Genomic DNA, 22943 nt, shown 5'->3' with positions numbered 1-22943 from the left:
ATCCAGGACCTCTTTCTTCCTTCTTCCCTGTTCTGAACCACATTTGCCCAGCCTTAGGCAATGGATCCTGAAAGGACTAAGCCGATCATAATAGCCCTGTCCTCTGACTTCTTAGCTTCTTTTGCAGTACTAAGTGCCACGTGACTCAACTGCAGCCAACAAGACAGGAAAATTAGTTGGTGATGCTTTGGAGAAAAAAAGTTTTTTTTTTTTTTTTTTTCTGTTAAAAGGAACAGAACCAGCTCAGTCCTTCATCTTTTCATCCTGACTTCCTGAGGATTTGTAACTGCTCAGAAAAAAATCAAGAGAATCACAGAGATACCAGCTCTATCATGGAGTTGCTAAACTAATGCTGGAAGTCACATATGTCAAGACTGCTGCTGTGTAAGAATTACAACCCCTTTTGTTTAAGCTATTGATAGATACTCTGTTACTCATAATGGGAAGCATTCCTAACCAATACTCCCACTCATGATGGAAATCTTAACCACTTTCACATTCAGAGTGGAGCTTGAACATATGTGTGACAGAAGATGGAACAGACATGACATACTTATTTCATTCAGGAGAGCAGACTTAGGACATGGTCTGATCAGATGTTTGTTCTAGTTCAGACGACCACGTTTCAAGATGGTCATTAACTAAGATTAGCCTAAGGTTCTTAAGGTATTGAAAAGCTGTCATAGAAGACATGATTGAAGTAAAAGAATGCTAGTAAAAGAATCCTTGGTATGTGGAAGGATACATCCTACATAGATACAGAATTTTTTAATCTTCACTCCTAGACAGCTAAGTTTAGTGAGCTCAAAACTGAGTCATGGCTGGTCCCAATCTGTGTTCTAATCCCTATTATATATGATCTTTTTGAAGCTATTAAATTTCACAGCTTCTCAATTCCCTCATCTTTAAGATGGGGAAAATAATAGTTATTGACATCATAAAAATGTGTACAAAATAAATGAAATAATCTATGAAATGAATTTAACTCAGCATAAGACACATGGGAACTATTCAACAAAGTATATTTATCTTGTTTCGAGAAGTAGTTAAATATTTGGACTCTAGAATCAGAGTACCTGGGTTCAAATCTTGCATTCGTCACTTCCTGTCCATATAACCTTGATTAAGTCTCAGTTTGCATATCCGTTAAGTGGAAGTAATGATAGCAACATCCTCAGAGGATGGTTGTGCAAATTTAATCAAATAGTGCTTGTGAAGCACTTGGCACAGTTAAATGCCAAGTAAATATTGGCCATTATTATTATTAGCTACACCTGAGCAATATAAAAGCTGTTTTGGACTTACTTCTTAATCTTAACTCTTGTTATTTTTGTTTCTAGAAACTAAACTGGGCACTTTGGCATGCAGATAATTGGGAGGATGAGGCAAGAGAATCACTTCAGCTCACAAGCTTGAGACCAACCTAGGCAAAAGAATGAGACCTGTCTCAAAAAACAAATAAAAAAACTAATGAGAAAATATAATGTTGTTCATGCAAGAGAAGACTAAGGAGAGAAATAAACAGCTGAGGATGGAAAGGTTGAGCAGAACACCATAGAGAAAGTTGGAGTTGAGGTGGCCCTATGTGATAGAGAGAGTGGGAATACTTGGCAGAATGGAGACAAAACAAGGGATTACCTTACAATATTCCATTTCAGGAGATGTTTTTTTTTTATTGGTTGTTCAAAACATTACAAAGCTCTTGACATATCATATTTCATACATTTGATTCAAGTGGGTTATAAACTCCCATTTTTACCCCGTATACAGATTGCAGAATCACATCGGTTACACATCCACGTTTTTACATATTGCCATACTAGTGACTGTTGTATTCTGCTGCCTTTCCTATCCTCTACTATCCCCCCTCCCCTCCCCTCCCATCTTCTCTCTCTACCCCATCTACTGTAATTCATTTCTCTCCCTTGGTTTTTTTTTCCCTTTCCCCTCACATCCTCTTCTATGTAATTTTGTATAACAATGAGGGTCTCCTTCCATTTCCATGCAATTTCCCTTCTCTCTCCCTTTCCCTCCCACCTCTCATCCCTGTTTAATGTTAATCTTTTTCTCATGCTCTTCCTCCCTGCTCTGTTCTTAGTTGCTCTCCTTATATCAAAGAAGACATTTGGCATTTGTTTTTTTAGGGATTGGCTAGCTTCACTTAGCATAATCTGCTCTAATGCCATCCATTTCCCTGCAAATGCCATGATTTTGTCATTTTTTAGTGCTGAGTAATACTCCATTGTGTATAAATGCCACATTTTTTTAATCCATTCATCTATTGAAGGGCATCTAAGTTGGTTCCACAGTCTAGCTGTTGTGAATTGTGCTGCTATGAACATCAATGTAGCAGTATCCCTATAGTACGCTCTTTTAAGGTCTTTAGGGAATAGTCCAAGAAGGGCAATAGCTGGGTCAAATGGTGGTTCCATTCCCAGCTTTCCAAGAAATCTCCATACTGCTTTCCAAATTGGCCGCACCAATTTGCAGTCCCACCAGCAATGTACAAGAGTACCCTTTTCCCCACATCCTCGCCAGCACTTGTTGTTGTTTGACTTCATAATGGCTGCCAATCTTACTGGAGTGAGATGGTATCTTAGGGTGGTTTTGATTTGCATTTCTCTGACTGCTAGAGATGGTGAGCATTTTTTCATGTACTTGTTGATTGATTATATGTCCTCCTCTGAGAAGTGACTGTTCAGGTCCTTGGCCCACTTGTTGATTGGGTTATTTGTTTTCTTATTGTTTAATTTTTTGAGTTCTTTGTATACTCTGGATATTAGGGCTCTATCTGAGGTGTGAGGAGTAAAGATTTGTTCCCAGGATGTGGGCTCCCTATTTACCTCTCTTATTGTTTCTCTTGCTGAGAAAAAACTTTTTAGTTTGAGTAAGTCCCATTTGTTGATTCTTGTTTTTAACTCTTGTGCTATGGGTGTCCTATTAAGGAATTTGGAGCCCGACCCTACAATATGTAGATCGGAGCCAACAATTTCCTCTATCAGATGCAGAGTCTCTGATTTGATATCAAGCTCCTTGATCCATTTTGAGTTAACTTTTGTGCACGGTGAGAGAAAGGGATTCAGTTTCATTTTGTTGCATATGGATTTCCAGTTTTCCCAGCACAATTTGTTGAAGATGCTATCCTTCCTCCATTGCATGCTTTTAGCCCCTTTATAGAATATAAGATAGTTGTAATTCTGTGGATTGGTTTCTGTGTCCTCTATTCTGTACCATTGGTCCACCTGCCTGTTTTGGTACCAGTACCATGCTGTTTTTGTTACTATTGCTCTGTAGTACAGTTTGAAATCTGGTATCACTATACCTCAGGAGATGGTTTTATGCATATTATTTATTCTTTCTTCTCCTAGCTTCATCTTCCTGGAGTAAAGTGAATGTTATAATAATGTGATTTAGGAAAATACCCATGGAATAATTTAGCCATATTTCATAATGGCTCATCCAAACAAATCTAGTGGTATTTTAAAGATCATTTGTATAATGCACAGTTCAGATCATATCTAAACTAAGAAATATATGAGAATGAAAAGGTAAATATTACGGGGGCTGGTACCAAGAAACACTCAGCATTGGATCCTGCATATCAATTTTGTTTAACATCATGACAACAGAGATATAGGTAGTTTGCAGATGCTATTTTTTTCCTGTGAAATACAGACCTTGATTTTAGAAAGGAATTTATCAAGAGTTCTTTGAAGCAAACCAAGGAATTTCTGTTTCTAGAATGAGGAATACTGGCTTCATTGATTTAGTGGAGACTTAAGCCTTTTCCTAACTCGACCAATTCTATGCTGCTAAATTTGGTTTCCAACATTCTCTGATACCCACAGATACAGGTACTGTGCCAGTCACCATGAGGTCTCCTGAATGTGCCCTAGTCCCATACTGGGCTCATTACCAGCTAAGGATGGCCACAGAGAAGGTGCTCAAAAACCACCATCCAGAACCACATTCATTTATTACTTGTGTTAACTGCCTGAAATTCTTTTCTTTGACATCTCTCTTAATCCAAAGCTTACACGCTCCACAGGAGTCCTCGCTGACCTCTGCTCTCTCTTAACAATAGCATTTGTCATTTGCATTACTGTTGGGAACAACACGTGCCTTCCAACTGTTGGAATTCTAGGATGCTTCCCTGGTTCTGATCACCTTCTGTGTTTTTCTCCCACTTTTTCAGAGTGACCCAGATATTCCAGGCAAAGAACGTAACATGGACAGAGCCCAGAGGCCAACAAGAAAGTGGCATTCAGGGAATGACTTGTGGATCAGTGATTTTTCTTAAATTGTAGAAGGACACAATATTTTATGTGGTGCTGAGGATTGAATCCAGTACTTCACATGTTCTAGGTGAGAGCTCTACCACTGAGCCACAACCCCAGTTCCTGGATCAGTGATTTTGATGTCTATGTACCTTTGTGAAAACCCCTAAAATGCAAAATCTAAATCAATGTCTCCACAGTTGAACGCTTTGCCATATTTTTTTTTTTTTTGCTTTATGAATACAGTTGTCTATTACAATGTGACCATGTTCTCTTGCATTCTTGCTAGAAATCTCAAACCTTAAACAATAGGCATATCAGCCTATTAAGTTAAGTGGCTTCTTGCCTAACAGCTCTGCTTCAGGGCAAGGCGACCTTGTAGCTGGAAGCCTGCTGAACTAGAAACATTATCTTCTCTTAACTCCCAAGAAGATGAGGCATGAGTGATCTGCCTTTCTTCTACATTCCTGACATTCTGTTAAAAGGGTAAGGCTTGTCTGATTTGTGATTGACAAGTTTTGCAAGAGTGATAATGACCTAACCCCTTACCTTACAGATGAGAACTGAAATAATTTGGAATTTATCCCGCCATCGCTAAGTTCAGACTACATTTTCTTACATTTCCTTACATTTCTTACATTTCTTCTTAGCATGCATAAGAGCCATTCCTCAAGAAGTTTATCTCTGCTGCTGATTTTCCCCTCTGACACTTCAAGCTTCAGCTCCATATGACAATTTATTTGCATGCCAGGTGTTGTTAGAAAAACAGTTATTTGAATTATGAGCAACTGGAGATTATTAGTGGCTTTTCTCCCTTTTTTGTTTAATCTTTCTAAAATTTATTCCAGGTTTCACTGATGTGTTGCTTTGGGATGAATTACTGAAAGGCTGTGGGGGAAAAAAAATCTATATATAACATTTTGGCTTCTCTCCTAGGCTGTGGACTTCTTAGAGGCAGGGAGTATGTTAACTTCTTCTGTGTTGCCAGAGTCTCACACTGGACCTGGTCCTTGCTATGTGCTCTATAAACATTCCATGAATAAGTGCCAACATTTGGTAAATAAACTCTGTGATGGCTTAAAGATGGTTACATATTCTTTCTTTATTTTGTGGTGTTGGGAATTGAACCCAGGGCCTTCTGCATGAGAGAGAAGCACTCTATCAACTGAGCTACATCTCCAACCCTTTGTATTCTTTACTACATAGGCAGGTGATATGATTCCTTGACCAAGAGAATGTGGCAGAAGTGATGTTGTGTCAATTCCTGGACCCAGGCCTTGAGAGACTGGCAGTGTCTACTTTCTGACTCTCAGAACATTTTCTCTGGAAACTTTACTTGTAAGTTCAACTACCCCCAAAAAGGGTAGTTGTGTTGGGGGAGAATTCAATCAACAGTCCCAACTGAGGTCAGCCTTCCTTCACATCCCCACCAAGGGCAGGTGTGTGAATATAGCCTCCAGGCCACCACCAAGAACCCTTAGGAACAGAAGAAACACCTTCTGGAATCCCGACTCACAAACTCATGGGATATATTAAAAGGGCTGGTGTTTTAAGCCTCTAAGTTTGAGTAATTTGTTATACAACAATAAAAAAAATAGAACACAACTAGGGGTCTCCATGCATACTATTTGGCACCCCAGAGATTCACCCATGCACTCACAGCTATTGCTCACTTTACTAGAGCAGGGTGGTAGTCACATGAGGTTAGGCTTCTTCGCTCTGGCTGGCCATGGCCAAGAGGAGCTGTTTTTCATTTTGTGTGCTGCTGGGCAGTGTAGACTGGAGGACCAGATCAAGCTCAGGACATACAAATCAAATAGGCTTATGTTAGCACTTAGGACTCAAGAGGACTGTACCCTTGAGATTCTCCCTTCTGGTTAAGGGAAGAGTCAAGCACTGGCTAGAACTAACATATCTAATAGAAGAGGATTAGATAGAAATTAGATATTAGATCCAAAGACTATTCATGGTGAAGATTAAGTGAACATAAAAACAGAAGGTAGATGCATTTCCTTTCTCACCCCAATGGTAGAGCTAGAGAAATGTGGTTTCAAAAACTAAGAAATATGGATAGGGTAAAGAACCAGAGAAATCTGAGCAGAGAGAGGGAAGATGGTCGGTGAAAGCCATTCATTCTGTTTGTACTTATATTTTCTGACCCAAGGCACTCGAAAACGTAATACTAATATTTTAAATTTTCCTAACAACAACCCAAGAATAAAATAATGACAAGACAATGATTTAATATGAAAATCCTTGTACAGGGTATGAAAAGACTTCAGTATTAGTCCCAACACCTGGCAACTGATTTAACTTCTTATTAGCTGTCTTATTGTTGTAAGATGAAACCACTCTGCTTCCTTCATGAAATCATGTGGGTTGAAATGCAGAAGAGATGAAAAGTGGTTTAAAAGAAAGAAAAAAAATATATGCAATTACTAAATAGGATCAACTCTTGAGAATTTTTGAATAGAAAGCTTTCCTTTTTCAAACATACAATCTCCGTTTTAAAAATTAAATTAATCATTCTTTTACTATCATATAAATGCTGACTATATAAAAAATTTATTGCTGGGCATGGTGGGACATGCCGGTGATCCCAGCCGGTGGGGAGGCTGAGGCAGGAGAATCGAAAGTTAGAACCAAACCTGAGCAAGACCCTGTCTCAAAATAAAAAAACTAAAATTGCCTGGAGTTGTAGATCAGTGGTAGAGTGCTTGCCTGGCATGTACAAAGCCCTGGGTTCAATCCCCAGCACACGCCCTTTACTCACCCCAAAAAATTACTGTGGTGAGATAATGAAAGGCAAGTAAATGAACAAGCAAGAGATATCAACAACAATATTATCCAAGATTTCAACATCTATAATTGTTTGTTGCTTCTTGGGCTGGGACATGGGATATAAGATGAGGGCCAGACTAGCTGGTGATCAAGTAGCATGTCTGGAGATTGAGGGTGTGTATAAAGGAGCCCCAGGAAGTAGCACTGGTCAGTTGGTGACCCTAGTGGCACTGGCTGTGAGCAGCTCTCCTGGGCTATCAGGAGTGAAACCTCCTAGTCTGGTGGATAGCTAATACATACTCTGGAAAGGAGAGCCATTATAGGCAGTGCCAGTGGAGACACCAGTGTCTTTCAAGCTGTGCTCTGCAGAACCCTACTGCACACCCTCAAAGGAGCTTCTTGAGATCCAAACCTGGGACTCACCCCAGATCAACTAAATTAGAATCTCTGCACTGGAGGCCCAGGAATCCACATTTTGATAGCATCCTAGGCACTTTTACTGCACATCCCATAGTTTGTTGCATTCCTTTGCAGAATATGACTGACCATAAATTTGCTACATTTGCCCCATCCTCAGCTCCTCTGTTTGCTGTTTCTCCCTCCAGGAAGAACTCTCCCCCTCTCCCCATTCTGTAACCTGGTGGATCAAGATTCACTTGAGGCTGCCCTCACTTCCTGACCTTTTCCATGAACTCTAATTAGTCTTACTCTATTTTGTACCTCTTTCATGTATGAAGGAAATCCCCTTCATAATTTAATTCTATTAATTCCTGCCCAGGGCAAGAGAAAACCCAAGTGAAATGCCTTCTTTCTCTGACAAGACCTGTCTCCCAGCCATCCTTTATTCTAAAGTAAGTACTTTTATTTCTTGTCTTCCAAGAAAGAAGAAAGGGTGGGTCTAGAGCTTTGTAAGGGCAGAAAGTCCCCAAGAGCAGATGTCTTCCAGAGAGCACTGTAGAGTCCTTACACCGTCCCCACCATTGTACTGGGCTTCTTTGACTAGACCTCAAAAGACACAGAATTTATTCCGTCACTATTGATTGTCCCATCTACACCCTACGTTATTCCCCTCAGCATGAAAATTAATTAACTGAAGATGATATTTCTTTTCCCCCCAACTATATGATAATCTTAAGGGCTGAAGTATAGACTTAGGCTTCTTATGTAACTCCTCCACCCTATACCTGTGTTATCATCTGCCTTTCCTTTTCCTTTGGAGCTGCACCCCCATGGTTTTGTAATAGTTCCTGTAAACCATTTTACGCAACATGGCCCCCAGTGCTCTGGTCCCAGCTGGTTGGTCCAGAGGTGGACACCTTATTCAGTCAGATCCTTTTCTCACCCAGTATTCTGCAAACTCAGAGAAGTTTGAGTTCAGAATGAACCCAGGAGAGTTTTCCTTATGTGGGCAAGAAAAAAATGGAGGAAACTGTTCTGCAGAGAGAAGAATGCTGTACAGCCAGATTGGGGGTGGGGGCAAATGAGTGAGTGTTTGAATGACATTTTTTTCTACCCCTGGACATCTATCTTTTGGAATTCAGAATAAAGTTATGCTCTTTATTTTTTAGAACAAAAGTCTTGTTTTGTATTAAGCTAGTCCTGGAGGCCCCAGGGAAGTCTGGAAAGATAAAGGGCAAGGGAAAAGCAGTTTGTTGAAGACTTCTGGGTGGACAATCCATAGAGTTTAAAGAAATATGCATTAACTCATTTAATCTTCAGAACCACATGTGTTTAAAAATAAATTATCATTATTGTTTCTGTTTTAAAGGTAAGCAACCAAGGCTTAGAAAAAGGCTTTTCCCAAAGCCACTTTGCTACTAAGCCTGGAAATGGAGGTTGGCCTTGAGGTTAAGTGTATTGGACTCCACCATGATGAACTGCATGTTCACAGGTGGTACAGCAGTGGGGTTAAGTCATGTGTGTTTCTGTATCATGAAGCCAGGCTAGGGGGATTTGAAGGAGTCCTTTAAGCCAGTCCTGCATCCTGTAGTTGATTTCATGTACTTGGCAGGGACTGTGACTTGTGCTGCCCTCTAGAGGAAATAGGACCCAAGTAAAGCATAACTGCCCAGCAGCCCAGGGACCTAGGGGCTGGCTGTTCTAAGAGGTTCTAAGAGGCAGCAGCTGGTTGTGGCAGTCCTGAGTGTTCCACTGCCAATAAGAGCAACTGGTATGTGCTGCCATGCCAAAAGCAATGAGAGATATTCACTCTAGCAATCATAGTCACCATGAGAGAGCATCGAGAGGTATCTGTCCGCTCAGAGGACTTAATACCTCTCCATCCTACTAGCCTGATCACAGTCATCCTTGACATCTCAGATGGGGTTATGAAATGAGAGTGATGATAGGAGAAAAGAGAGGTGAGGGGAAGTAGAGATTATACCAAGGGGCCGGGGCAATAGGAAGGCAAAGAGAGGTTCAGGTATTCAGAGCGCAAGCTCAGGCCTCTGATTCTTGACCAGGAGAAAACAGACCCCTTAAGGAAGGTAATACATCAGCATACAAACATTTAGTTTGTAGGAATGGGCTCTCAGCCTTCTCTTTTAAAAAATTAAAAGTCTTATCTGAAATTACTTAGTAAAGATGGAATGTGAGTTAGAGTACAGCCTGCCTTAAGGTCTTGAAATTTTTTTCAACTCTGTTGGGTAATATTTTCTTTATGTGGCAATAGGATAAATAAAAATTGCAAATTGTGGGGCTGAGGTATAGCTCAGTGGTAGAGCATGTGCTTAGCATGTTTGAGGTCTGGATTCAATTCCCAGCACTGAAAAAGGAGAAGGAGAGGAGAAGGAGGAGGAGGAGAGGAGGAGGAGGAGAGGAGGAGGAGGAGGAGAGGAGGAGGAGGAGAGGAGGAGGAGGAGAGGAGGAGGAGAGGAGGAGGAGAGGAGGAGGAGAGGAGGAGGAGAGGAGGAGAGGAGGAGGAGGAGGAGAGGAGAAGGAGGAGGAGAGGAGGAGGAGGAGAGGAGGAGGAGGAGAGGAGGAGGAGGAGGGGAAGGGGGAGGAGGAGGAGAGGAGGAGGAGGAGGGGAAGGGGGAGGAGGAGAGGAGGAGGAGGAGGGGAAGGGGGAGGAGGAGAGGAGGAGGAGGAGGAGAGGAGAAGAAAGACGGGAAGGGGAGGAGGAGGAAGGAAGGAGGAGAAACTAGGAGAAATTACTGTAGTACACCTGGCCACTTCTCATGCCTGGGTAGACGTTCTTATCATAACCCTCCAAATGAAAAGAACAAGTACAAATTAAAAGAGACTTTAAGAGGCTTCATATTTGATCAGTGGTTTTGTAAAATTTAGGATGAGTGCTGAGTTATTGCAGGTCCTAGATATATTTGAACTATCATAGATATTCATTCTTTCCCCCTTTCTCTTAAATTAAGGCTAGATGGTTTTGCTATTCCAGTTGAGATCCTTGGTATGCTCACAAACAGAAACACTCGGTACATGTTTCCTACATTCAGGAACAGGCACAGTGTGATTTCTTCTACAGAATCCCATGGTGTTCTCCTTGAATGCCATGAGGCAGCTGCAACTCAAGCACCCCTGCAGCTCCTGGGTTCTTGTGAAAGTCACTTCAACTCTAACTGGCAATGGAACAAGCCAGATGGTCCTGGGAGGCCTCAGCCCACCCATCCAAATCATGAGCAAGTCTTTTTTCATTTCCAGACATTTAGAGAAGACAAGAGAGTAGAGAGAGGTCTTTTTTTCCCACCTTGCCTCCCTAACACCTTCTCTACCAAAGAATCTGAGAGGAATAAAGAGGTAAGTCCTGAAAGGAAATTTCCAGCCTCTAAGAGAATATTCAAGTTATTTAAGACAATGTGAAGAGCTCCCTGAAAGGAACTACTGTTGAACGGATGAATAAAAATGTTTGAAATGGTTCAGAGAAGATTTATTTAAAACATCATAACTGGAATAACATGTGTTAATGCCTACATAGGAAAAGGTGGGAGGATTGGAAGGCCAGGACTGTTAGTGTTTCTGGGAATTTTACTGAGTTTATAAGAAAATGATCTGAGAACTCAGTTAATGGCCTGAGCAGCTAGATGGAAAATTATTTAAAAGAAGATACTAGGAGAAGGAAAGAAAATTTTCTGATGTGACTTTAATTTAAAAAAAAATGCAATGTATTAGCAACCAGAATCTACTACTTCTCACATAGATGACTCTAATTCTGAACTCTTCTCCAACCTATAGATTCCAAAATTTCATGCTTTTCAGTGTTCTGTGCATCCTAACTGCAAATTTTAATGTTTCCACCTTGCTGAAAATACTTCTATAGTTCCCTATTGCCTACCGAATCGGGCCCAAGGTCCTTAATATATTGCACAAAGCCCTTATGACTTGTCATAATTTCTCTCTGATTGACATGGATGCCTATGACCTGGAATGATTACCGACCATCTGCCTTGTATCTTCATTGCTCAAAAAGTTCATAAAGGCTTTTTTTTTTTTTTTTTTAACCAGGAATTGAACCCAGGGGCCTTAACCACTGAGATACATCCCCAGGCCTTTTTATTTTTTTTAATTTTGAGACAGGTTCTCAATAAGTTGCTGAAAGCCTCCCTAAGTTGCTGAGGCTGGCTTTGAACTTGCGATCCCCTGCCTCAGCCTCCTGAGTTGCTGTGATTACAGGCATGTGCCACCATAACTGGCTCACAAAGGCTTCTGAATAGCAAGGTGCTTTCTTTCCTTTCTGAGACCAGATGAAGCCAGGTGAGGGTTTTTCTACTGCATCCAGTTGACAGCTCTGATTCTGCTTTGCTGTTAAACTTGATTTACTCATTCCACAAGCATTTCTTCAGTGCTTACTTTGTGTCAGGAACTGTGCTAGACTATAGGGACTTTTAAGGGCAAATAAAACACATGTCCTGATTTCAAAGTTTACACACCTGAATAAACTCTGTGTATCAGTTTCCTGTTACTGCTGCAACAAATTACCACATATTTATCAGCTTTAAACAACACAAATTATTATCTAACATTTCTGGAGGTCAGAAGTCTGAAACGGGCTTCACTTGGCTAAAATCAAGATGTCATCAGAGCTACATTCCTTGTGAAGGAGGAGAATCTGTTCCTTCTGCCTTTCCAAGTCTTGGGAGCTGCCTGCCTTCCTTGGTTCATGATCTTTCCCTCCGTTGTCATAACCCGCTATGCAGCAGCTTCAGCTTTCTTTCTGACTCTGTCTCTATAGCCACATCTTCTTCAACTCTGGCCCTCCTCTCTCCTTATGAGAACCTTGATATTACATTAGGTCCAATCCAGGATATCCTCCCCATCTCAAGATTCTTCAATGTCCCTTTCACCATATGAGGTAACAAATTCACAAGTTAGGTGTTCTTGGGAGAAGGGTTATTTTGTTTACCACACTCTTCTAGCCTTTTTTCTTTGTTGCTAAACAGAATATCTAGATGCAGTGGTACTCCTGTACTACCAGCTTCTCAGGATGCTGAGGAAGGAGACTTTCTTGTGCTTAGGACATTGAGGCCAGCCAAGACAACATGGTGAGAGCCCCCTCTCAAAATGAGGAACACTGAAACAAACAAAAAGCCCAGGAGCTATTTGTTTATTCAACAAACATGTATTGAGTGTCCATATTGTGCCAGGTACTGTTCTAATTCTAAGTATTGGAAATATAGTAGTGAATAAAGTACAGTTCTTGCTCTAAGGGATCTTACATTCTAGATGGAGATAGACAATAAACCAACAATTAAACAGTATGTCAAAAAGTGATTGGACTTTAGAGAAAATTAAAGCCAAGTGGGCACCCTGGGAAGTATGAATTGGAGGTGACTGTTATTTCATACAGGTAATTATAATAACCAAGGTCCAGATAGCAGGATGGAAGGTGGTCTTGGTGACTCAAAAAGAGGGAATTTAACATAAGGGAAATGTTACACAGGTGATGGGAAGGCTGAAAAGTTAACTGGGATAATGAGACAACCCAGAATTTTATTTTTTCCTATTGCTGGCAGCCAAACCCAGGGCCTTCTGCTTGCTAGGCCAGCACTCTACCACTGATCTACACCCCAGCCCAACTTAGAGGGTCTTAAAGTCAAGGAGCTACCACCACCCTCCAACATATGGTGTTACCAGAGTCTTGAAATGGTCCTAACTCAGTGGAAACCTGGGACCATGGAGAAGATGCACCTGCTATTAAGATATTACCTGAGGCAGACAGAGAGGAGGAAAAAAGCTTAGACTTGCCCCTTTCACCTGTTCAAATTCCTGTCAAACTCAAATTCCTGTTCAAACTCCACTGAAAATCCCCAATAAGGGACCCTGGGAAATATGGCCCAGTGGATCAGGCTTCCTGAAAGATACAGTAGGAGAAGGGAAAGCAACAGAAAGTCAGCAGGCAAATGACCAACACAGTTACCTTTGTACAGACTATTTAAAGGATCTCAGAGAGTGAGTCATGCAAATTTGTGGGGAAAGAGCTTTCTTGGCAGAGGGATAGGCAAATATAAGGCCTTAAGGCAGGAGAACACCTGGCATATCCAAGGAGCTGCAGGGATGACACTGTGGCTGGTGGAAAGGAGGAGGAGAGACAGGAAGGACACAGGAGTCAGGGAATACAGTACAGTTGAACTTTAGTGTTAACAGCTTCCAAATCCACAGATTCCCCCAACCAAGGATCAAAAATATCTTTTAAAAATTGTGTCTGTATTAGACATGTACAGATACTGTTTTCTTTCACTGTTCCCTAAACAATACTGTATAACACCTATTTACAGATCATTTACATTATTTTAGGTATTATTAGTAATATAAAGATGATTTAAAGTATACAGGAGGATGTGCATAGGTTATATGCAGGTGCTTCACCATTTTTATATTAAAAAATATGGAATATGGGAATTTTGGTATCCCTGTCAGGAAGGTGGAGTGGGTGGGTCCTGGAACCAGTCCCCCTTAGATACTGACAAACAACTGTACACAGTTCTCTAGGTCCCAATATAAATTTGGGCTTTTTTTTTAAGTGACATGGGAAGTCCTGGATGGTTTTGGGGAGTGAAGTGATATGACATGACTTACTTATGCTCCATACTCTGGATCCTCTGTGTAGGAGAAACTATTAGGGTCCAAGGGCGGGAGTAGGAAAACAAGCTGGGGAGACCAATGGGGAGACTGTTGTGATAATCAGGTAAAAAATGTCTTGAATCAGAGAGGTAGAGCGGCAGCACGTGGAAAGTGACTGGATTCTGCACTTTTTGAAGGATGGGAGGATAGAATTTGCTGATGGTTTGGATGTGGGATGTGAGAGAGACAATGGAGTTAAGATGACTATGAGACTTTTGCTCTGCACAAAATTCTGCATCTCTGCTACGAGGAAGACCTTAACTGGGCTGAGGAAGACTTCAGGAGTGAACTGGTTTGGGGGACACCTAGAGCTCAGTAGGGTACTGGTTCAGGGTGGGGGGAGAATAGTCATCAGGTTTAGTTATGTGGTGTTTGAGATATAGTGCACAATCAACTAGAGATGTTGAGTAGGAGACAGAGGTGCAGTTGAGGTTTGTGGAGATGACTGTGGTGTGCATTTGAGTAATCAGCGTATAGATGGTATTTAAAGCCCTCAGAGTGCTGAGATCACTAGGGGGCGAGAGGAGACCAGAGAGAGAAGAGGTTTAAGGACTGAGGCCTGGATCCTCTTGTGTTTAGAGGTTCAGGACTGAAAGACCTGAAAGATAGGAGAACTCTTCAGTTAGAAGACAAGGGAAGAAAATGTTTCAGGGATGAGCCTGCTCAATCTTGTCCCTGATGCCCAAGTGCCCAGCCAGGTGAGGATGGCAACTGACCACTGGTCTTAGCAATAAGTAGTCACTAATGCTTCTGAGAAGAACCGTTTCCATGGAGTAGTTGGGGTGAAAACCTGCTCAGAGTGGATTTGGGGCAATGGAAGGAGAGAGATTAAAGACAGGAAATGTGGAAGAGTGTTTTGAAGACTCTAGTTGAAAAGAAGAGCAGGGGCAGATAGAATGTCCAGGAAATGTCTTATTTTTATCATGGCAGATATGACAGCATGCCTGTAACCTTTAGAAATGATTCAGAAGAGAGAGAAAACTTGCTGATGCAAGACACAGAGGGGGAGGGACAGTTGCTGAATCGATGTCCTTGATTTATAGGATATGGGACTAGTACACAGAGCAAGAGGTTAGTCTTGACTAAGAGCACTGAGAGGTTTATCATAAGTGACAGAAAGTAGAGAAGAATGTGCACAGATAGACACAGGTAGGTTGGTAGATAGAGCAGTGAGGAGGAAGGGTGTGCTCACTTACTTCTAATTACTTCTTTTTTACCAAGGAAAGAAGCAAGGCCATGAGCTGTGAGTAAAAGGCAGAGGTTTAGTGAAGGAGGAAAAGGTGCAAAACAGTCCTTTGAAGAGTAGGAGAGTGGACAGGGAAATGTAATAGCTTCCCTGTAATGCTACGTTTTAAACCTATAAAAACACTATAGGTAGGACACATAGGTAGGAGGATGGGCCAATGAGAATCTCTTATTCAGATAGAGTTACATGCCATAGGTTTAAAATAGTAAAACCCTAAAATTAAAACAACTTTGGATATTATTTAATCTTGGATACATTTGAGGGTACTCTGAATCTTTTTAATGATTCAGTGTCATCTTTCAGAATACTAGTTAGTAGTCCCCATAGATGTATAGCCAGTGACAATAAGGTCTGAGGGGTATGATAATAATTTGGATAAACTAGACTTTAACTGTAAAACATGCGAATGTAAACCAGTGTTTCTAACATCATATATGTTATATATGTATATATAATGTTAGAAATGCTTATGTGTGCATTTATGTGTGTGTATGTGTGTGTATATATATATATATATATATATATATATAGTGTGTGTGTGTGTGTGTACTTATATGTATGTATATAATATGGGTACTCTCTAGTTTGGTAGGCTTCTTTGTCAACCTTATTCTGTGTTTGATATATTAGCCTGTTTTGTTGAGTATAAGTGAACAGCCAGAGGAAAATGAAATGTGCTTAATAAACTAAGAAGCAAATGGGGGAAGGAATAACACAGTAAGTGGCCAGAAGTTCTCCTCATCAGCAGAGCACTGAGAGTTTTATCATAAGTGACAGAAAGTAGAGAAGAATGTGCACAGATAGACACAGGTAGGTTGGTAGATAGAGAGGTGAGGAGGAAGGGATGAAGAGGGAGGGAGTGGGTAGGTACTGGTTTGAGATTTAAGCTGTGCTTGGCAAACTCTCTGTTTCCCCTTTCCTTCTTCTGCTGCCCCTTGTCTGCTACTTTGAAGCCTCAGGAAGGCCAGGGAGGATATAGTGGGAGTACCTGACCCAGACAATGTGCAGTTGGAAATTCAGTTTTGGTTGATTTCACTTTTTATCTCTTTCAGAAACGCTTATGGAATTTCTGCCTCCCGTGAGTGGTCAATAGTAGCCTAGAAAGAGTAGTTTTAGCTCCCTACTAAAATTTCTATTCTTTTCCTAGGCCTGAAGATTAGGGAAATTATCTTTGTAATTTGCTATTGTTGGATTTTGAAATCCAATACCTATCTCTTGAGTCTCATAAGTAGCCTTGAAAAAGTTAATAGATTTGGCTAGCAGTGGGGTCAATTGTTTCAAAAGGCTGCCTGGGAGTCATCAAACAGGTGGCCTTGAGATTGTGCTTTGTTGGTGGATACAGATTGACCTCTATCCTTTAACAGCAAAACTGTTAAAAGTTAAATGAGCAACAACTAATTTATAATATCAAGGTATGTTATGAACAATTGATCCTTACAACAGATTCATGGACTGATGGTAATGTTCCATTGTGTTTCTTTGTAAAATAAAAAAAATGTGGGGGCTGGGGATGTGGTTCAAGTGGTAGCATGCTCATCTAGCATGCATGAAGCACTGGGTTTGATTCCCAGCACCACATAAAAATAAAAAGTAAAGATATTGTGTCCACTTAAAACTAAAAAATAAATATTAAAAAATATGTGCTAGTAAACATACCATGTCTTTCCTTCCTTCCTTCCCTCCCTTCCTCCTTCTTTCTTATAGTTATCTTGGTGGAAGTATGGATGTATTTAGTTTGGATCTTTGGTATGAATTAGCATGTTTATTAAATAACAAGAAATCTGTTTTGAGTTAGTGTAAAAACAAATAATGAACAATGGATTCCCTTTGAAATTACCATAATAAGGTCAATATTTTGTTGTCTTTGTAGTTGAGAAAAGAGAAACTTAAATTATCAACGTGTAAAAAATTGTCAACATGTAAACTTAGTGAAAATGACCTACTACAATACGAAACGTTAATTTTTAAATTATTTGATGTAAAAGGAAAATATCTGTTATTTTTTGGAAATTTTATAAGTCTAAGAGCTACAGAATTTTAAAGCTGTATTAGCCTAACATAGGCCACCTCTAATTTACAGATGGAATCAGAGACGTTATAGAACTTCTCAAAGAAACTCAATTATTAGGAATCAAACTCAAACCCTAGTTTCCTGACTTTATCTAGTGCTTTCATAAAAAAAAATCATTCTACCACTTAAGTTTCTAACATTAAAAACATTCATGGCCAGAGAATTTAAGCTTGCTAGTGACCTGAAAGTCTTAACTGCCTCATCTCACTGTTCTTAGGCTCATGTTTTAGTTTCTAGTTCTATGGGAATGAGCTAAATAATGAATTCTCCATATTAATGTATATGGTGGATCCTATTTTCTAATTGAGAAATAATTGAGATATAATTCATCTACTATAGAATCTATTTTTACTCATCCATTTTGAAATCTAAAGTTTAAGCTTAACTTCTATTCACAGCACTCATTTTTACTTGGGGTAAATATATAAAACTCACACAGAGAAGTTTTTGCAATTAAAAGAAGAAACAGGATGAGACAATTTCGTCTTCAACCTTAGGAGCATTTTGAAAAATAGATAAAAAGGAGTTTGAAAATGTTTAAAGATTTTTTTTTTTAAAATGCTGTTTCTCTTTGCTTCTTCCCTAGTGAATAGGGATTTTAAGAGACAAAGATGGAGAAAGAAGGGATTAAAATCATTGAAAAAGACATGATGTGAACAGAAATGGGAGGCGAGTTTAACCGAGTTGAAAACTTGACTGCGGTGCAGAAACCTATATACCCTCCATGGTAGGACAAAAGCAAAGTACTGAGGACACATATGGACTGTTGCCTTAAATTAATACTTCAGACCTCAGTACCTACTATGTGCCAATTCTATGGAGAGGTTGAGAATACAAAGATGAACCAGACAGATCCTCAGGCAGCCCAGTCTGGTGTGTGTGTGTGTGTTTGTATATATGTGCTAGTTGGAGGGTTGGAGGGAGGAGGATGGTTCAGGGGCTTGTGGGGATGAAATTATATGCAAGGTTGATAAACTATATATGGTGGACATTTGGAAGTACAGATACACTCTAGTTTCTAGTGCTGCAGAACTTTAAAAATTAGTCTCATTTGTCAGATTGGGCCAGATACCAAGACGCAAGTCTACAGATGCCCTCTCAGATACGTTTTAAAGTCTTCCTTCAGCTTCCAGCATTTGCCTTCCTCACCGGTAGGGCGTAGGGCACCGGAGGGGGCAGGTGCAAACTGCACCCACGTTTGCTGCCTCCGCTCTCGGCAGGAGACAGGAATCCAGGGCTTTGCCGTCGTCATGGCAACCAGGAGTTCCGCGGTCCCCTCCCTCCTCCGACTCCTTTCACTTCCCTCCGAGGCTGGGCCGAGCTGTCGCTTCTCTCGCGAGATTTGCGCCCAGCGCCGAGCAGCCCCGCGGTGATCTCACTCGAGACTTGGCGGGGAGCGAGGGAGTGAAGGAGAGGAAGGAATGGGGCGGGGAGGCGGGGAGGGGAGGAGGAGGGCGAGCGCAGCGCCGCCACCGCCGGCAACTTTGTGAACGAGTTCAGTGCGTGCGTGAGCGAGTGAGCGAAAAGTCAGTGTGGCGCCGAGTCCTTGGGAGGAGGGTGCCCAGGGAGGGCCAGGTCTGGGTCCCTGAGGCCGCCCCCCAGCCACTCCATCCCTTCCCGCCTCCTGTGGCTCCCTCCCCATTTCCTCCCTCACGAGTCCTCCCGGGCCTTCCAGCCCCCGTCGGCAGTTACCTGTCCCCTCCCCCACTCGTCACGCACCTCCCCTTTCCCTGCTCCCACCTCGGACCTCTGAACCCTGGACGCCCCGCTGCCCCTCAGCTTTTTCTCCCGGGTGCAGGCGAGGGTGGAATGAGGGCTGCTGAGCTTTGGGGGTGGCGCGAACCGGGGCCCGGGCGCCTAGACAATAGTTGATGCCCAGGGACAGGCACCTTCGTCCCCTACTGCTCCCGGAGGGCAGTCCCCGCCGGTTGCTCGCAGCCCGTATTCCGGGTCCCCCTCAGAGCCAGGCTAGAGAGTTGGGCTGGTTTCACCCCCGCCTCCCGGAGAAACCCTAGGCTCGGCACTCGGCGCCCGCTGTTCTCTGCATAGGAGGCGGCGAGTGAGCGCGCACGGAGTCTGCACGGTTTCTTTTTCTCCCCAGGGAGAGCGCGCGGCGAACGCGCCCGGACGCGCGGCTGCACCCCGAGGCGGCCAGAGCGGTAAGTCGTCCTCGCGTCCCAGGTCCGAGCAGGGAGAGGGGATGCAAAGCTATTGGCAGTCCTCTGTGCTGTCTCTGGCTGAGGATAGGGTCCAGGGCCCGGAACAGGACACTGGGAGGACACTTAAAGTTTGATTTTCTATTTGGTGGCGTGCTGATAGCGCAGCCCGGCGGGGACGAGTCTGGGCTCCACGGCACCCGGCGAGCGCGCACGCACGCACCTCCGAATCCACATCTGCACTACTGCCCGGCAGGCGCCTTTGCGAGAGGCAGGGTGATTTGCGACCCCGCCGAGTAACTACGCTTACCCGGCCCCTCTGGTCTCCAGTGAGCGATCCCTCCACTTCGGTCACCTGGGTGAGCACTTTTTTCAGGTTGTGTTGGAGAGGACAGGCCGAGTGGTTAATCGTGGGAGAGGGAGAGGTTCAACTCGGGGCCCAAGGCTGTTAATTTCCTCTTGGGGTTCTTGGGGGAGTGAAATCCGGGGATGCTCTAACCTGCTTTCTTTGGAAGAGGTAAACCGTGAGAGGGCTGGAGAGGAGTGAGGGTGCTGCATAAAGAAGTTTTCCTCCTCGGCCTTATCTGTTTCCAACTTACGACCTCAAAGGAAATTTGCAAGGTTTTCAAATCGCAGCACGGCATTTTTAGGTAGGCTGGTTGCAGTTTCGTGGGGACTCACTGTGTGGAAAAGAGAGACACAAGGGAAATAGTTCACTTTTCAAGGAAGGTGATGTTTTACTCAATTGTTGGCCTTCGTTTTCGAAGAGAAGCATTTGGTAATGGATAGCTCCTAGACTGCGTTTACCTTAAAGATTTTATTTTTCATGACGGGTAGTTTAGAGGCAGCATTCATTGAAATTCATACTACCTGCTAAACGATTGTATTTCTAAAGTGGAGCCAGTGATGCGATGCAAATTTCAGAGTGAAGGTGTCGACTTTCATCAGGTTCCAGGTCTATCTGGATGAACTGGGGTTGGCGTTTCCTCTATAAAGCAAGCCTTTCATGTTGAAACTCTGACTCAGAGTCTTAAAGCCATTGTTTTTATACTGGTACTCTGTGGGAGTTAAGTGTCAACTTTCTCCCGTCCCCCCACCCCCAATATGGAATGTCTTCCAAGGCAAAGATTCTCTTGATTCTTTTGGAAAAGTACAAGATTAAGTCCTATTGGAATTGCTCTCTGAAGCCAGTTTAGTATTTTCTATAAAATCCTGATTTAACGACTTACATTTTTTCCTTTTTCCTTTTTTGAAAGCTGCAATTATGCTACCTTTACCAGGATGGAAAAAACTGATGGGATAATTTAGAACAGTGGTAATAGCAGAAGTCTCAGTTAAAAGGTTTAAGTAAAGAAGTTTTATGGTCACTGATGTGTTCAAATATGAGATGACATCCCAGTTATTAACTAGAATATTATTATAGCATTTTCCCCATGGAATAAATTATTTATATTAAGACATTAGCAATTAAGAATGCATTTAAAATGACTTTGGTGATGGTTTGCACATAAATGGTTAGGAGCAGGATAAGATTTGGGGGGATGAATGCTTTGATATCACTGACGACTTCTTTTCTCATTAATGCTTGCTTAAGTACAGAACTCTTGAAATTGACTATCATTATTTTAAATTTCTCCAAGTTGATGGAAAGAGCAAGTTTAGCAAGTGGCTGCAGACAGTCAGTAGGTGTTGCTGTTGTTAGCTTCTCTGCAGTTCCTGGTAGTGCTTCTTGTGTTTGGAATCATGATTTTAGTGCAGTGAACTTTTTAGATTTGAAATGTCAGGCAGTGGTAATGATTTCATTCTATGACAAGGTTGATTTGAACTCTTGGTAGTAATTCCAAAGCATCTACCTGCAATTATATATTGAGATTCATTTAACTTTTCTTTTGACTCTATCCTTTCACTGGTGTTTTCTGGCTTTTGTGTTTACTGCATTTTTGCTTTGAATTACATTTGTAATTTTGGTATATTCTCCTCAGTTTGATTTAATGGCTTTTAAATCACACCTAGCAAGTTATTGAAGTCATAGGTTGAAGATTGTTTGAGATTAGCATTTTTGTAGGCTTTGGGAAATCTTGGTTGACAGAGTTAAGATGTGTGTATGTTCCGTCTCAAGTTGCAGTTTGAACTTTAAAATAAATGGCCCTTTTTTTTTTGTATTAGGGAGTGAACTTGGGGCCTTGTGTGTATTTGGCAAGTGCTGTACCATTGAGTCACATCCTAGTCCTTTAAATTTTTATTTATTTATTTATTTTTATTGTGAGACAGGTAAGTCTTACTAAGTTGCCCAGAGTGGCCTTGAACTTGTGATCCTACTGTCTCAGCTTTTGGATTACAGGTTTGTGCCACTGGGTCTGGCAATAAATGACTTTTTTTTTTTTTTTTTTGTATTGCTGGGAATCAGACCTAGAACTTTGTGCACAGCAAATTCTCTGCCATTGAGCTAAATCCCCAGCCCAATAAACTTTTTGAGTATCTCTTTGAGCAGTGAAATAGGAGCATGAAGACTGAAAAGGTTTAAGGGTATAGATTCTCAGAATCTATCCTATTTTGTGGCAGGTTTGTAGTGATTAATGATAACATGATTATGTGACTCTTATCAATTTTGTATTATTATTTCTACTAGCCCAATCATTGCACAAGTGAAATATGAACATCCTGAAGGTTTTCAGGTGACCTTTTCAGATTTGAGCCTGAACTTTTTTTTTTTTTTAATATTTATTTTTTAGTTTTCAGCGGACACAACATCTTTGTTTGTATGTGGTGCTGAGGATTGAACCCAGGCCACACGCATGCCAGGAGAGCACGCTACCGCTTGAGCCACATCCCCAGCCCCTTGAGCCTGAACTTATTAGTTAAACTAAAAAGCTGGAGTTCTGGTGGAGCATGCTCCTTTCTTTGTTTTGGCTCAGGTTGCAGAAGTTAAAGTCTCAAATAAAAAATATTTTTCCTCCCATAATATCACTATATTCCTAACCTTTTGAGATTTGTGGTGGATAAAGCAATATTTATTGAGTGCCGCCATCTGGGAGGTGCACTGCTGGTTTCTGTGATTGCATTGGTGAGCAAGAGTGTGTTCTTGACCTCCTGGAACTGTTGATCCAGTGGGGCTATTTCTAGGAACCTGTTCTGGTTTCATATTATAATACCCCCACATCCCTTTTAGGGTTTTGCATAACAGGCAATTATTTTTGAATTTTAACTTATTTAAAAAGTTTGAAATAATGTAGTCCATTTTAAGTCTGGGTTTCAAATACCATCTCTGCTATTTTCTGGCTGTGGTGATCTTAAAAACAATGAACTTCTTTCTGAACTTTACTTTTTCTGCAGCAGTGGGG

General features: G+C 41.6%; 1 protein-coding gene and 1 pseudogene across 14 annotated transcripts in view; both read left to right on the top strand.

Annotated features, from left to right (window-relative positions):
- The window catches only part of LOC124090441 (glyceraldehyde-3-phosphate dehydrogenase-like), a 42979-nt pseudogene extending 24160 nt beyond the window's left edge, over nt 1–18819 (top strand).
- An 81-nt stretch (nt 18820–18900) lies between these two features.
- Sipa1l1 (signal induced proliferation associated 1 like 1) overlaps nt 18901–22943 on the top strand; it is a 367512-nt gene continuing 363469 nt past the window's right edge. For 9 of the 14 annotated variants that reach the window (XM_046440987.2, XM_046440984.2, XM_058577719.1 and 6 more), the window contains exon 1: nt 18941–19605. The gene's annotated coding sequence lies outside the window, so the exon portion shown is untranslated. Of the gene's footprint in view, nt 19606–19658; nt 19962–22943 lie in introns of those variants that run through there. The other 5 variants (XM_058577721.1, XM_058577720.1, XM_058577718.1 and 2 more) reach the window with 3 other exon arrangements.

Source organism: Marmota monax, unplaced genomic scaffold, assembly GCF_021218885.2.
Source record: "Marmota monax isolate L192 unplaced genomic scaffold, Marmota_monax_Labrador192_F-V1.1 WCK01_AAM20220418_F8-fsc00017, whole genome shotgun sequence".
NCBI classification, from domain to species: Eukaryota; Metazoa; Chordata; class Mammalia; order Rodentia; family Sciuridae; genus Marmota; species Marmota monax.
This window is presented reverse-complemented; position numbering and strand designations above follow the sequence as displayed.